The 17,054-nt window shown below is 38.9% G+C and overlaps 2 protein-coding genes across 3 annotated transcripts in view; both read right to left on the reverse strand.

Moving 5' to 3' along the window:
- The window catches only part of LOC138181434 (three prime repair exonuclease 2), a 227,381-nt gene that overhangs the window by 209,639 nt on the left and 688 nt on the right, over positions 1-17,054 (reverse strand). The window lies entirely within an intron of this gene.
- The window catches only part of LOC138181415 (dipeptidase 1), a 247,882-nt gene that overhangs the window by 203,435 nt on the left and 27,393 nt on the right, over positions 1-17,054 (reverse strand). The window lies entirely within an intron of this gene.

Here is a 17,054-nt window from a genome sequence, read left to right on the forward strand (position 1 = left end):
GTTACCATCCAATATAGTTTGCTTTCTAAGAATTCCGTCTCTTAAGAATGGAAGACCGATTAATGCAAAAATGCCGATACTCCAAACCAATCCAACAAACGATGTAAGACGTCCGTACAGCATACCGTATCTCGTTTCACACGGAACTGAAACTGCAACTTATTTATGTTTACGATATGTATCCACGAGATGATTGTTCTTTGTGCAACGAGAGTCTCAAGACACAAAGACGGAAACAATCTACGAGGCTGTCACAATGTCAGCTCTTAAACAGCTACTCGAGGAGCGGAGCTCGTTGCTCGCGACAGGATCAAAAGGCCATTTCCTTCGGGATCGTCGGAGCTTGCCTCCTTCGATCGGATCCCGACGTCGCTTTAAGTGTATAACCGATCGGCGCGGGGCGGCAGCGTATTGCGCTTTACGCGTGACAGTGTCGCGACGGGTACTTAAGGGCACTTCACAAGGAAACAAAGGACGTCTCAGTTCGACGAGCATTCTCCTCCTTTCGCCTCCTTTGATCAAGCTTTTTCAGCTCCAACACCACCTCCTTAAAGTTCAGCGCTCAGCTAATGCTCAGGATAAAAATGATCCTACGGCTTTTCGAAGACTTACCAGGGGAACTTATGGGCTCGTTAAAAGGATCAGCTAATGAAAGGTCGAAAATTGGTGGGCTTTAAAGCGAACAAAACTTCTTTCTCGTCTTCTCAATGTTCCGTGTGAAACGTAGATTCGTTGCAACGCACATGTAAAATTTTAGAAATGTACGCGTACACGTTTTTCTTTCGAATGTCTCGCAGCTTTTATAAGCGTTATTCGCTTTAAGTTTTACACACGCAATCTCGATAATTATGTTTCAATTATAACGTTATCTTCGGGACTGGGTCTAACATACGTACATGTACATTTTTATCGTTTAAAATTTTTATAGTTTTACTATACTCCTTTAGCAAAAGCATCTACCAAAAATAAGTATGGAAATTAGCGCAACAGTCCTGAGTACTCGAGGCAATAACAACAAGACTATAAAAAGATATTATACAAGAAGTATCTACTATTTCTAGTAGATGTATCCAATTACTAAACAATCAGTACATATAAGTGAATTAATAATCGAAGCCAATTTACCGAATTAGTACATTCTGCGAAACACCTTGCCATCTAGTTACAAAAATTCGTGTTTTGCGATCTATCGCCCGAACCGACAAACTCTACTTTTACTTATACGGAAAATTCCAGCAACGCAAAGCGCAAATTCTTCAAGGCAGCACTCCGCGGACTGCCATAAAGCATGGATTTCAATGCAATAACTTATTGAAATATTCGAGTGGGAAGTTGGTTTACGATCGAAGTTTCCATCGTGAAAGAAGTAATAAGGAAGAATTCTTAATCGAATCTTCGAAACCGTGATGAAAATTTGTAAACCTAGGGCGACGAGAATCTATGGATTTGCTTAGCTAAATCAGATTGAACTGTAGGTCGGTCCCACCGTCTCGCTTCGGGTAATCTCTCGATCGTTCACAGCACTCGAACACGTATTTAGCTGGAAGTTTTATTCGCAGTAGGGGAAAGTTTGAAACGTAAATCCACTGCTCGACCAATTCCAGCTCACCGATGTTAATTTTGATGGGGTATAGTAACATAGAAGTCGAACAAAATACGAACCGACCACGCTTTTCTCAACAGTTGCACCAAGTTAATGTAAATGGATTTCCATGGATATTTCACTTTAATTGTCAAGGATAATGTGCAATCAACGAAAGTAGAAACACGTTTGTCGGTACGAATTTATGGTCGTCGAATTTATTACGGCAATTGCTTCAAGATTGCTTTACGACTGTTGGGAAGTTGAAAGTATCGAAGATACTATTCCCAGTGTCTGGCTAAAGACGTTTAATGGATATTTAATGCACTGATCTAATTCACCATTGAACGTCTAAGTGTTTTTATATTTTTACAATTACTCTCAAAGATTTAGAATTCTTACGGTATAGACCAATGCAAATTCGAGGAAGCTATTAGATGTACACAGTACTATAAATTTCACGTCTCAATTGTCATCATATGTAATGGAATTTGTTGTTATATCTATATTTAGAGGTAGGATCGCGTTAGTTATTACTTTATTATTTGGATGAAAGATACCACACTTCTCGGAGCCGAAAAACCTTTATTGCACGCACTTGGAAGGGACACGAACGAATGAACGAAAAGGAAGCCTTAAATTATCGATCTGGTCTATCGACCGTATCTAGTAATATCTTCTAGTTACTCCTGTTTGTAACTAGCCGTCAGCATATAGATGGCGAGCGAAAACTCGCGTTGTCATTTTCAACAGAATTCTTAATAGCTATTTCCTGTGAAAAATTACAAGTCTGCATTTTTTCTATCTGATGCGAAAAACGTAAAATGTCTCGACGATAGGGGAAAAAAGGAATTCCCAATTTTTCGCTGTTTTATTACTCCTTCAAAGGGTTAACGAAGTGGTGATTTCGTTCGTTCGAGACTTCATTGATAAGAGAAAGGAAAATAAACGAATGAACTTCTGAGGAAAGAATAGATACAAAATATATGTATTCTATGTATTAGGTTGTCCGAAAAGTGTCTTTCGTTTACAGACACGTCTTTCACAACGACGCATCTTTCAACAAACATGAAACCTAATCTGTCGAACGTTGTGATCTTTATCCTGATAAAACAGAATGGATCGTACGTAATTCGATAAAATAATATAAAACGAAAAATGTTGTTCCTTATAAAACGAAAGGAACTTTTCGGACAACCTAATAGTATCAGATTCAAGAACCAGCTTATTTAGGATTCTTATAAATTTGAAATCTTAGAACGGTTAAGTAATAGCTTCTCCGATCAATTTGGCTAGAATAGCTGATTCTTGATCCTACGTCTTTACTCATAGACGTCTTCGTCGTAATTTCCGAAAAATCGGAAACAATCGCGATTCTCGATGGGATTGCGACAAAAGTAACCGAAGCTCGACTGTTCCGATCGATTCTTGGAAAGCGCACGGCTAAGCGGGTCGGCGCCGACCTCGAAAACTCGAGGACAGACGTAACGATCTGCCAGCTAGCGAAGCTAAGGATACGCGAAGAAGACATACACGCGTCAGCATCATTCGCATGTCCTGCACGATTCGATGCATTACATATGTATGACGAACATCTCATCCAATTCTGCCACGGTATTGCTTACAGCTATGTTCATGCATATGTAACAGGAATCTGATCGGATATTTGAAAGAAAATAGATAGCTGGACTCATAAACCGGAGTCGTGTATCAAGAACCATCGAAATTTGATGCGTCGATGTTTTCAAGCTCGCAAATATATTTGCAATTCCGTTTATCGAGTTGCTGAGTACGCAAGTTGTATATGCTGCGTGCAAGTTAGCGTATTATCTGGCGCTTTCTCTTTAATTTGGTTGATATAAGTAGCGAAATTTGACAAGCCAAGAGTTAGAAGTTAACAAAGACAGTGAGTTCTTTTGCATAATAGTAACAAGTCTGATAGTAAAACAAGTAAAGTTCTTGTTGCAATACAACGATATTAATCGCATACAGATGAGGTGATTGATCGAACGGATTCTTCCCTTCGTTGCTCAGCGATATCCCCACTAGCGTGCGTTCGTGAGATGTACCGCAGCGGCTAGGGCGTGCATGTTCTTTGGAGAATTCGGCGGAACGAGCGTAAGGATATGGATGGAACATTGGGCACGTCGAGAAGCTACTAGAAGGTTCCGTGGCACATGTGACGCCACACAGACATCTACACAGGTCACACTCGTTACTGCATAGAGAGAGGGGTTCGAAACCTTTTCAAGGGCCATGGGTCGCTAAGCCAGTCAGTCTGAGAATAACTAGCCAACTGTCTACATTCCACAACACACTTATATTTCCTGCAATAATTGTTTAATAAATATCACATGATATTGTTTCAACACAAACATTGTGTCTTCCACAGATTATTAATCTTAATTCCGAGATTAAATTCTAACAGTTCTATAAGTAAATTTCGCAGCTTACCCGATTACGACGTAAGGTGTAAAATTGCGAAAATGTAGATGCAGTTTGTTGTTTCGTATAAAGATATTTTTGTCACTTATCGTCTTACTGGTATTATCAATTAGCGTAATACTGTGTGTAAGATAGCTTTGGTGTTGGTTCCATTTAACGAGGCAATTAATCAGACATCGAACAATGACGAAGTGTAAAACGTTTCGCGTGCAGGCTCTCTCTGCGTAAATTTGCAATTACAGGAAAATAGTTCCTGTGTCGAGTAAATCGGATAAACATCGTTTCACTGACTCGTTTAAATCGTCTCAAGTATCTATCTATAATACGATTCCGCTATTACGCAAGTACCGTCTTGTATATCCAAGAAGAATCGGAATACTCGACGAATCTACAGGCGAACGATTTATCTGTTTAATGGGCTAAAGAAGTTTGATCGAGCCTGATCATATTTTTCCTCCCTCCGCTATACCAAATCTTTCTTCCACAAGTGGGCGTGGTTTTGCTAGATAAACGTCGAGGGAAGTTACAAGAAACTGAAATTGTATTATCACGGAAAGAATCTTTGCTTTCGCGAAGTTTTCATTTCGTATAATTTCACAATCGATAGCACGGCTAAATGGAGTTTCCTATACAAAGGTTTCTCCCGCGTTTATATTAAAACCGTCGCGAGTTATCCCTTAACTCTCTGGTGCATAGTGGGCTACAAAATGTACAAAGTTTTAATAAAATAGTTTTATTTCATTTTTATACATATTTCTATATACATTTTTCAATCTATCTTGACATATTAGGATAACTCGAAGCACAGCGACATATCCCAGTGATTTCCTTCTGTTATAGATACGACTAACGCGCGTTTAACGGACGTACGGTAAAAACACGTGCTAATTTACCTGGTACGTGTTCATAGTCCATCCAGAGTAATCGTAATTTAGGATCTTTCCTTGTCTTAAAATTCTGTGCCCCAAAGAACGAAAAGATATCGTTATTTTAATATCTAGGGACACAGCTACGATCCTAACATTTTTATATCACCTTCGTTTCACAGATACCACCAAACATCTTACTGAACGGCACGCACATAATACAAACAAGGCAAGTCAAATACCTAGGACTCCGCATAGATACACAACTCACATGGAAACCGCATATCAAATCAATAATAGACAAAATACAGACAGCAAGGAGACAAATGCATTGGCTAACAAGTCGAAAATCCAAATTAAGCATAGAAAATAAATTAAAAATATACAAAACGATCGTAAAACCAATCTGGACGTACGGAATACCACTATGGGGAACAGCAGCAACGAGCCATATAAGCAAAATAGAGACAATGCAAGCTAAAATTCTTAGAACAATAGTAAACGCACCATGGTACGTTAGAAACGAGGACATTCGGAAAGACCTTGGAATACCAGCGGTCAAGGAGGAGATTAGCAGATGCGCAAGAAGGTACAGAGAAAGAATGGCAACGCACCCGAACCGGCTGGCAGCGGAAACGATCAACGCATCAAGTATAGAAAGAAGACTAAGAAGGAAACACCCAACAGATCTCACAAAGGACATAACCGAACAAGCACGAAGATGGTACCTCGCTGAGGGTAGCCACCCACATGTTATATTATTACACCACTAAGCTATAATATTTTACCAAATGTCCTACTGGACAAATTGTAAAAATTTAAATAAATAAATAAAAATATACAAGAATCTTGTAAGAAGAAAAAAAAAATACCCAGCAGATCTCATAAAGGATATAACTTAACAAACACGAAGATGGTACCCTGCTGGGAGTAGCCACCCACATGATAATCAAACGACTAAAAAATTCTACCAAATGTCCAAATTGTAAATGTGAAATATTAAATTAAAAAAAAAACCTTCGTTTCAACAAGCAGAGAGAGTATCGACGCAAGAAATCGTACACACGAAGAATGATTCTTTCATGCCGTCCTTAAATTTAATACTACTGCGATTCTCGACCTTTTTACGAGATTTTTTATGTTCTAAGAATATCTGTACCATAAATCTGAAGCGAGAAAACACGCACATCTACGAATAACAATTTTTTCTCACCTTGCTCCGGTTAAAGAAGTTTTCCAACGATAGAAAGATACAATTCGAGCGAAGATGATCCGCAAAGCATAGGAGGGTTAGGACGATTTTGAACGACAGAAGAGCGCAATTAAAAGGAAAATGGCCAAATAAAAACGCAGCTGAAATAATATGCACGTACGATGCGACATTTGTATTTCTCGACGATTTAAGAAAGCTTTGGCTGATATCGTTGAAAAATTTGTCTCGCAGGACGAAGTAGCGAGCCAGGATACGGCGTTCTCTCGGGACTCGATCCGGGATGGGTCGTGTACGTACACGTGTAACGCAGGTAAATGCCTCGCGTGGGAATTGCGCGAGTTCTTATATCGGGTCTGGCGTCGACGACGTCATCAGTAAAGAACCCCTCATGCCGGCCGTTCCCCAGAGTCGCCGTTCGTTCTTTCATCCCTCGACCAGGAAACTATAACTCAACTGTGTCCGAACGGGCAGTTTCGCCTTGTTTTCCCTGTGTTGTTTCGCGCTCAGCCCGGCAGGGAAACGTTGCGGACGTCGTTTGATAAATCGAGCTAGACGAAAATTACAAGTTTCGCGAGGACGCAGCGGCTTGATAAATAGCGCGTGCTCCCTGTTCCAGCGAAATTAACAGTTGCACGAGCGTGGAAACAAGCGAGGAAAAACGAAAAACCAGTCATCTCCGACGAAGGTGCTGGAAGAAATTTCGTTTCGTTTTGCGTAAAATCGAAGGGATGGGTCGTTGCCGAGGAAAGGGCGAAGAGCGATGAATTGCGGGGATGTTCGGGGCCTCGCGATGCATTCGCCAAGTCGAACGGTGCTTTTCAGACGGTGAATGTTTTCTGTGGCACCCTTGGGAAACTAACGCGGACACTTTGAAATCAGTTGCGCGATAGAAATTCACGTGGGAGCCGGTGAAATTTACGGTGTCACTTAAAAATGGAAATTGATACCGGCTGTGAAGTCGGACACGTCAAACGAATGGTATAAAGTTCGTTAACTTGTGCCCGACCTTATGAAACCTTTGCTACGTTCGTGCATTGAATTTTCGTCATTATCGAAGTTTATATCGTAGTTGGGAAGTATCGAATCGGGTAGAACGTAAGTATATTAAATTTTGCAAAGTTTCATCCTCAACCGGTACTATTGGCTAAGTTATGCTTAATAACTTAGGTTAGGTGGTTACTTAATTTCAGGATTTCATTCTGAATTCTGTGTTTTGTGCGATAAGAGTCATTAATCGTCGGTGAAGATCTGTTTTCATTAATCCAGTTTAAACATAATACAAACTAACGTAGTCACGTGTAAACGAACGAGATTTAATTGAGATTTAACCATGCAATATTACATCCATCCGGAATCCCATTAACATCATCCTGGCAACAGAATACTTTATCCATAAATTTCTCACTCTAAATAATATCGTATTTTCCAAATGTTTTTTTCTACCTTGTATTATATTTATATTAAATTACGCGTATTATATTTTTTGATATTTCTATGTTATACTTATATTCGTTATAGTTATACTCGTCCATACATATATTTGCATCTTTAGACGTTTCATAAACGAATACGAATAGTTAGAACGTGCACGGTCTAACTTAAGACTAATCGCCGTCGGGATGATCAGGATCGATTTGTAGCCTTGGGATATTCAAACACGTGTACGATAAAACTGGATGATTTTAAGTTCGATGTCACGATTCATAAGATATTTCACGATCCAGTCGTCGGTCAACGTTTTCTTTTTCGCGGTGAACCCGGGTAGAGATCTCAGAAACGTGAAGGTACGCGATTCTATCTTAAAGAATGCCTTTGCGAGCAGCAAGGATTTGCTGCTCGAGCAGAAGAACCATTTTCTTTCGGTTGATAGCACCCTCTCAGGTCATAGATATCCTCGGTGAATTTTCTATCCGAGTGTCTTTCATGGTCTCCCAAGGGTCGTTTGTAGCGTACCTCGACAGGGGATTTTATGAAATCGGTTAAATTAACTTTCGATTACGATAGCCACTTATAGCTTCGAGGTAGTAATTGATCTCTTTCGAGTTCACGTGCAAAATTCTGCTCTCCTTAATAGTTCTTCCAACGACCGCAGTCTAGATTATCATTAAAATTCAAGAAGATTAAACCTAAGGATCGCGACAAGATCCTTCGAGTTTAGTAATACGAAACGAAAATTATTAAACAAATACGATGCATTTTAAAATTAAGAAACTTTGCGCTTTAAAATTTTATAACGGCGAGAAGACACAACTATAGCAGATCTCGGTTAACTCATGGCTAGTTAACCATTACAAAAAGAGGCGATTTTATTAAGAAGCGTCTGAAAAATCAGTCACTGAAAAATCAGAAACTAAAAATTCAAAACAAACAGATCACAAACTAGAGAATTAAAATATTCTATACTCTTTACATATTTGTTTTGCGTCCAAGTAAAAGTCCACTAATATGCTAGTAAAACAAGTTTACGTTTCGGATATGTAATATAGAATTCTGGCCGACGTCAGAATTTCACCGAAGGAAAATGTTCAGTCGCAGCTGCCAGTGAAACATATGAAATACCAAAATCACGTTGAATTTTGGGAGAACTCGATTTGAATTGTATGAAGCGAGTATACCGTTCCGCCGAATCGAGAATTTGTCGGAACACGCGAGACTCTTGAGAATCTGTGTCAACGATACGTTCTATGAAACTGTAACAATCCAGTCGTATTTCCACAAACATTCTATTTCGCATAGATTAGCGTAATTCGTAGAATTGTTGCATTCACGAGGGAAATGCAATTTACGTCACGACTTCCTATGACACGGTATATAGCCGACTATAAGAGGTTCAGTTACGCGATTTCACTGTTTCTTTGAATTTCATTCTTTGTCTTCGTTTGCTCTTTTATATATTGTAGGATTTTATTTATTATTCCGAATGGATTAAACAGGTGTTTGTTAAACAGGAAACGATGGTAGTTTAACGCGAATTAAATACAACAATGTGCTATAACTAAGACAATTAAATATTAATTTGTAATTCTCGTCACCACGGTTCCAGCACTCTCTTTCACGCGGACCACAGTCTCTCACAACGCTGACAACTCTCTCTGACTTCTCAACTCACACTAACTGTTAATTCGTCTTTCTCCCTTAGCATCCCTTTGTCTTTTCTCATAGCCCCACCACGTACGTGTTCCGTAACCGTTCGCGATTATAATCATTTTCCGCGTAACTATTCGACCGAAGGATAGACAGCACATTGATGGGCCTGTCGGCACTTTGGCTTTCTCGCGACATTGTTTATGGTTCAGCCGATATTTCGTAGGCCATTCGTCCACGATACTACAATATTATATTTATTTCTGTTAGGAAGATGATACATTTACACTGAACATGTGAATGTGTGTGTAAGCGTTAGAGGGTGTCCTGGTCTGAGTTGAGACAAAGGACCGTTGGCAGTCGTTAAGAAGCATCTGGAAGAGTCGGTTGACAACAAGCGTGCGTGCGAGTAAGATTACGAGGTCTTCAGAGTATAAGATATGTGTATAACTGTTGTGTGCTGAATAAAGTAAACTATTTGTATTTCCGAATATCTTCTTTACCTTAACAATTTCTTATTACTATTCTAGACTTTAATACAAAGTATTCTATATTTTACACGATGAAACCTACGTATTAACGATTTTTGCCGCTTAAATATAAAACATAAAGCAGAGTTAAATGTTCCAGCTTAAAAATCACTGTAGCCACCAGTAAATGATTAACAGGCACTTAATTATATTTTAAAGAAAGTTTCAAGCTTCCAGCTAAAAGTATATCTAATTATTTAACTTTTCCATTTAACGCATCGCGTAAATTTTACTTCTCGTTCAGAATACTCTTTTCTGGTCGAGAATTTTATAAAATAATTATATAGGACCGGTAATATCTCTCTGTTGATTCGACAAATATCGAAATATAGAAAATACGATAACGGCTTGCTCCGTAGTAATTAAAAAAATTACAAAATTACCGTGTTGCCAGAACGTTGAACGTACTTTTTTTTTTTTTTATAATATACAGGGAACGCTTGCAGCGCAATTCGTTTCAGCGAAATTGCCAAAACTCAATCGCTCGGAAAATTAGGAATATTTGTCTAAATGAGAATTAATCCACGTCGGCAGGTCGTTCGTGTGCAGGTCGATACTTTGACAATCGCCACTAATTGGTCACCGGAACGATCCAAACGATTTTTAACGAGTACCGTTGATTAAAACGCTTTTGAATAATCCGGGTTAACCGAGGCGCTAGATCCATGCCATTAGGTTTGCCCATCCATCAGGCCTCCGGATGCAGGTTTTCGCGGGTACCTGGTTACGGAACAAATTAATGACCATCGAATTTGCAATATCCCGGCTAGCGCTGCTACGAATTTATACACGCACACTCCACTAAGCATCGATATGCGTCGATCTGCAGCAGCCAACAGCGAGTTGTTTCTTTTACCTGTTCAGTGCAACTGTATCGCTTGTTAAACTTCCCTCGCTTTAAACGATCTACGTCTCTCTTATAGGAAATTTAAATAATTCTACCTTCTATCGTCGAATCTTCTTCTTTTTGTATGTTTCCAATATTCCAGTTACAAGATTTGAAAGAAACTTGAAAAATTGAATTTGCGAAAGTTTTTAAGTTACAAACTTCTTAAAGAGAGTAGATACAGTGATCTGGAAGAGCGTTCGAACACGCGCTATGGGAACTTTCTTTTATGGATAGTTCGGTAGCCATAACGAGACACGATTATCACGATTATATTGGCAAGGCTGGAAATAAACTGCAAAATGTAAAAGTACGCGATGATTATTGCAATTCGCCTGTTATTTACGTTCATAAACCTCGATATACTTAGCGACGATGCTTTTAACGCTAATTATATGCTCAAGACGACTATTCATGCTGTATTAAATATTCCTGTTTCTTCTATGAAAATTGACGACATACGTCTCGTAATTTCCATGTACGTTTCAAGATTCCTTAGTAATTTTATCTTACTATGATAATCTTGTCTCGATGCAGACTCAACGGAGATCCAAAACGTTTTACTTAGTGATATAGTATAAGATACATAGATTATAGTTATACATAAGTATATAGTACAGGTTCAAATATTTCACGAATCTGTGTACGTATAATATCTGTCGAATTAATCGGCGAACGATCAAAAATGTAAAATGACGTAGATGTTAAATGATCGTGTGGAAGAACCGCGAATAAACTTGCTTCTTAGTCAATAATAAACAACGCGATTTGAGCAATAGTTTCCGCTTAATCGCGTCGAGTCACCGCTGGCTCATCCATTTTCTAGCATCGCTATCTTCAATGACTGGACTCTATCCAAGAGAATGCACAGCGAATGTTGTCGCAATAATGCGCGTTGGTGCACATTAGCGTGAATACGCAATTCATGGTTTGCTAATCAAAGAGGAAATTATTAAAATCGGCCAGAAATATCACTTTGTATCAATTATCTTGTTCCGCGTGTACTTAACTCGCGTCAAAACTTTATTCGTCTTTCGAAGCGAAAATTTATGAAATCCTATTTGTTCTCATGAATCCTAAGCTCCACGTACGTGAAGAGAGATAAGATCTTTTTATTAGGATCGTAAAAAGTGAAATTACCACGTTTTACATGGTAACGGCACGTTGTTTCTCCTCAAGTGACGTCGAACGGGGGTAGTTTTTAGGATGACGCTGGCAAACGAGCGTGCAGTGTACAATAGACCCGACGCGATAATGTTGCGGCACATCGTCGCTTGCACCGATGCACACGTGCAGTCTAGCGATACGATTTGTATTGTGCGACTGCAATTCCGCGTGGCTCGTGATGACACCCGCATTGAAAACTACCGATGCCCGTTGTAAATTATCCTCTAATGTTCGTCAGACGCTTCAGCAGCATCCTATCACGGGGTTCTTTCTCGTGATTTGGTACATCGAACAGTTATCAGATAGTAAAATCTTATTAAAAGATAATCTTCAAATGTAATATTTCGATAAATTACGAATTGAACTGATTTTCATTTTCTCTTATAATGTAAAACTGTTAGTACGATGAAACGAGCCGCGGGAACGATTGCAAAGTAAACGAAACCATAGGAAATTGTAAACAAAGTAATAAGTAATATGGTATATATTTTTACGTCCAACATTTATGTTTATATTTAATTCGTATTTTATATTTTATATGCTATATTTCGACAATAAGTAAAATCCACTGTCGTTTTGTTCCTTCGATAAGGATAAGAAGTTTGCGATAAACTCGCTATCTCGATGATAATATTTAATAAAAATGTAACATAATATTCGTATAAGTAAACAGTACCGTTCATAATTATTTAAACGATACGGAGCAAAGTTGCCTTGCTATATTGTTTTACCATTACAAAGCAATTTTCACGCTGTACGCGATATTTATTATCCATTTTATACCTAAAGTTATTTTTGAATGATGAGCGAAAGTATCGGTGCGAATCAGCTTCTCTCGTAAAATTCATTAATACGTTAATGTAACGTACATATATTTATAAGCTTTTACAGTCACCGTATATACCTAATACCTCGTATACGATGGAATATTATTAACTATCGTGATTATTTCGGTTCAGGTTCTGCCAAATTTTATCAAATTTCTCAGATAAGCATATTTTCAAAGAAAATTCCACTGCCGGAATTTGAAGCACTCGTTATGATATTCGCTGTATGCCAGTTATTTCTGATGAAACATCAGCACGGGTTTGCTTTCACGCGTGTGCACCCTCTAATCCGATGTCGCGCTCAAGCGAATTCCAAGCGCGGAGACGCAAATCGAATTACGTCCAATTACTTTTTAATCGTGTTCGCGACTTCATCGGCTTTCAGCGATGCATTGCCTCGCGCTGTGTTTTCACCTGCGCGTACCTACATGTATGTATAATGTATATTCATAGAGACCTGGCCGAAACTTCAGGTGGAAACTCTCTCAGCCGTTAAACCAGTTTGAATAAAAAGCTTTTGTGAAAAGTCCATGGCTACGAGTGATAATTAAATGAACAAACTGCATTTGACTTCTCTCCGGTCTTTCCCAAATCGTAAAAATCGTCACGAAACATATCGAGCAATGCGAGCGATTTAATTGGAAATGGGTTCGATAGATCGCGTGGGTTTGAAGAAGTTTGTTCGCGGAAGTGTGAAACGATAGCAAGTGGAACTGGAATATTTAAATGGTATCTTTCAAGTGAATGTTGGAATCGGAATTTCTGAAATTCTGTGAATTTAAGTGGCGTAGAAATTCGGGGAAAATAGTCAAGTTTATTAAGTTATTCGCTAATTGTAAGTATGTAGTATAAGTACCTCTTTCTTTTAGAAAAATTGCAATTGAAGAAACTTTTTTTATTTCCACCTATTAGACGACGGTAAATTCCTTGTACAGTTTTTAATTTTCTTTTTGGCAATTTGTTGTAAAATTTTCTTTTTGTAAAATCTTTTGTCAAGGAATAGTTTACGATCCTCGTGGTGTTTTTGATCTTTTGGAGCTGCGAAAAAATGCAAGTGATATCAAAATATTGTATAAATACCGATCTCGCTAAATAAATTTTGAATCGTTATATTCCAAAGAACACAATATTACGAAGAAAAACACACATTTAATATCAAATATTCCTTTGAATTCGTTCAACTACAGCGAGTAATCAAAATGGAAAAAAAACGAACACTCGAACTCGGTGAGAGTTCTCCACTTCTCCAAAATCTCTTCACATCTCAACCGTAAATAAAACTTATAACTCGAAACGTTTCCAAAGCTCATTCAAACAAATTCATCTAATGAAATCCACAAAAACAAAGGCGTCCCTCTTTTAACCCAACTGCAAATAGTCTCCCTTTTTAATAAAGATAATTCCGTTATAAAACGGTCAGTTCGTTCGAAAAACCGCGTAAACCAAGCACGAGGTATCATGTGCGTGTTCGACTCTGAAAGTTCTCCGAAGGGAACCACGTTCGACTTTCTCGAGGGCTCTTCTACGGTCATTCGATATTCCAACCTATTTTCGAAAGAGAGAGAGAGAGAGAGAGAGAGAGAGAGAGAGAGAGAGAGAGAATGGAATTTTGTGTAAAACGTTCATCGTCTAGGATACCAACCACCCAATCTCACTCGTGGCTTTCTCGGTAAAAATAAGCGTGCCAAGGGTTGCATTCGCGTAACATCGACCCGTTGTTTATTCAGTGCTCGTGTCCCCTTTAGACCATAGAATTTCGCGAGAAATTTCAAGATTATCGCTATCACGAGAAGGGAAAAGCACGAGTCGCTTGCCGACTTTTGAATATTCCGGCATATTTCCTCGTAAGTATCGTGCGACGCGCGCCATTTTCCCTGCGAAAGCGCCTTTTCGTGTTATGGTCGACCGAATAGCGTGGAAGACATCGAGGGTTCTTAGAATTCGCGAAACGTAATAAAGGCGCTATTCCATCCGTTGTCTCCTGGTCCCGCGACTTTTCTCTCGCGACCTTTACTCTCTGTTTTATATCTTCTAAAAATTACAATGGCCGTAAAGTCACCTCTGTCGTTAACGTTATTTCACGTTACACAGCCACCTTTTCCTTCCGGCCTTTCAGTGGCCGCACTCTTTTCTACCTTAATCAGCGAGAGTTCTAAATACCGGTCGTAAAGTTTCAAACAGCGAGTAGGAATTATCTAGCTTCTTTTTTATCATCGAGTTTTAAGCGATCCCGCTTTTCACAGCGCCTCGCTTGCGCCTCTATCGGTTTTGTTATTTCGCAAATGTTTTATACAGAATGCAGTCTGCCTTTTTATGGTGGCATTTGATCGCCGATTCTTCGTATTTTAAGGGAAAAAAATGGATTCTCGAATACCTGCAGAGAGAATAATATATTTATTACAAGCTACTCTTCCTTTTCCCATGTCACTCGGTTTTACTTGCAACTTATTTCATAACAGTTACGTGCTAATCGAAGTGGCTAAAGTACATTATCTTGTGTCGTTATTGCGATGTACACACATCGTCTCGTGGTTAATCACGGGAAAATATTTCTTTCGTAAACTAGGTTTACTTGCAAAGTATAAGCTACGGGATAGCAGAATTGTGGTATCGACGAATGGACAGATTAAAGCGATGCGTATGATGTCTCTTTTTCTGCTACTTCTCGACCTTTAATTCTGTTCACTTCTACATTCGAATAGAATTTCTTGTTGCATCTTCTCTTTCACGTTGCATCATACTGCGTGTCACAACACATATTCCGGCTCGAAAGCTTTAGGACACCTGCTATTAGTAACAAATCTTTGATACTTTGTATAGATTACGTATATTACATCTTTTTCATCGTTTATACATTTTCACGGTATATGCTTTCATTATCGTACAAACTATCAAGTTTAATACATAGTTATATAAACGCATAAAGAATATTTTTCAGCTTTCGACGAAACGAAATAGCAGTTATAACACATCATTCTACGTACACTTTGATTCTCTAGCTTGAGATCATCTGAGAACTGATTTCACGATTCAACGTTCAAATTGAAATCTTTTTCGTTCTTCGTTAAGTTAAGATTACCGCATGTTGAGCTTATCAGATGTATGAACAGAGGAACGCGTGGATAAATTGCAAAGTAGAAAATATATTTTAATACAAAAGTGTAAGTACAAGTAGGAATATAATTTGAGCTGGTCCCGATCCGCACGCTAACGGTGTTACCCTGTAACTGAAAGCCTATGTCTGTCTGATGTCTATGGTCTGCTTTCGTCCCAGTCTATCGTCTATACGCTGTCGATGGTGTAACATCAATTCACATCAGAGACCAGGCCACACACCGCGGACAGGATGGCACCCGGATGTCTGCGCATCCTTGGCGCGTACCCTCAATAGTCTTAAGTACCCACCAGAGGTCTTGGAATTTTCATAGTTAAGGTCCTTCGGACCAAGCAAGTATCTCTTGTCTTAGATTACCTTTTACGTTTATTGTTTACCACGTGTTAGCATAGAAAGTTGGTTTTCTTCGCATCTGGTATGTTCCGTTAGCAACTTCCTCACGAGGGCGGCTAAAACCCTTCCTGGTCCACCAACCGTCTTATTATCCAATCGGAGACGGTGTCTACTGCCCTCGCTTCCTTAACCAAAATTGTCATCAACAAATCCGATAGTCCCGTGTCCTTAGACACACCCACCCCTAGCCTTCCTCGGACACAGTATCGTCAGTAAGACTCACTTATTCTGTATCCTTAGAATAGTCAACATATCTTTAACGGTCTCTACCTTTACAACAGTCGCGTACTTAACGTATCAGTGTAACTAAGTCTTACATAACGTGGTTGGAGTGAATTGTCATTTATGTTAATTCAGTGTGTATTACATTGTGATTGCTGAATTCATAATAAAGTTTAATTGAAACAAAATTAATAGTTGTGTTACGACTCAGCTATTTTATTTCATCAACCAACCCTTAAGTTTACGTGACACCATCGTCGCCTGTTTGCTGTCTATGGTCTGCCTTCGTCCCAGTCTATCGTCTTTTTTTTTTTTAATGATGTTTATTTAACCAAGGATACAATTTTTGTTACATTTTGGTATTCATAATAAACTGTGAATTTTGGTAATGATGTGCTAGGCAAAAGTACCGATACGCGACGGTACGACGTAGCCATACTATATTATGTGTCGGTGTTTTACAATTTTTTGTGATTTTAAATCTATTCTTTGGATTTAAGCCGCTGGGGGGGCGGAGCTTTTATGTAATTTTGTTTTTTGCTTGATTTTTTTGTCCTGAAACTTGGTCGCAAAACAGGACACAAACAGGTGATCGGTAATCACCCCCGTCTATCGTCTATACGCTGTCGATGGCTTCGGTGCTTGAGAAAACTAAGAAGACCAGATGTAGAGTTTTCTTAGAAGTGGTGACCACTTCGACACTACATACGCTAAATTAAATCGC

This window comes from Bombus flavifrons, chromosome 1 (assembly GCF_040668555.2).
Source record: "Bombus flavifrons isolate JBK064 chromosome 1, iyBomFlav1_principal, whole genome shotgun sequence".
NCBI classification, from domain to species: domain Eukaryota; kingdom Metazoa; phylum Arthropoda; class Insecta; order Hymenoptera; family Apidae; genus Bombus; species Bombus flavifrons.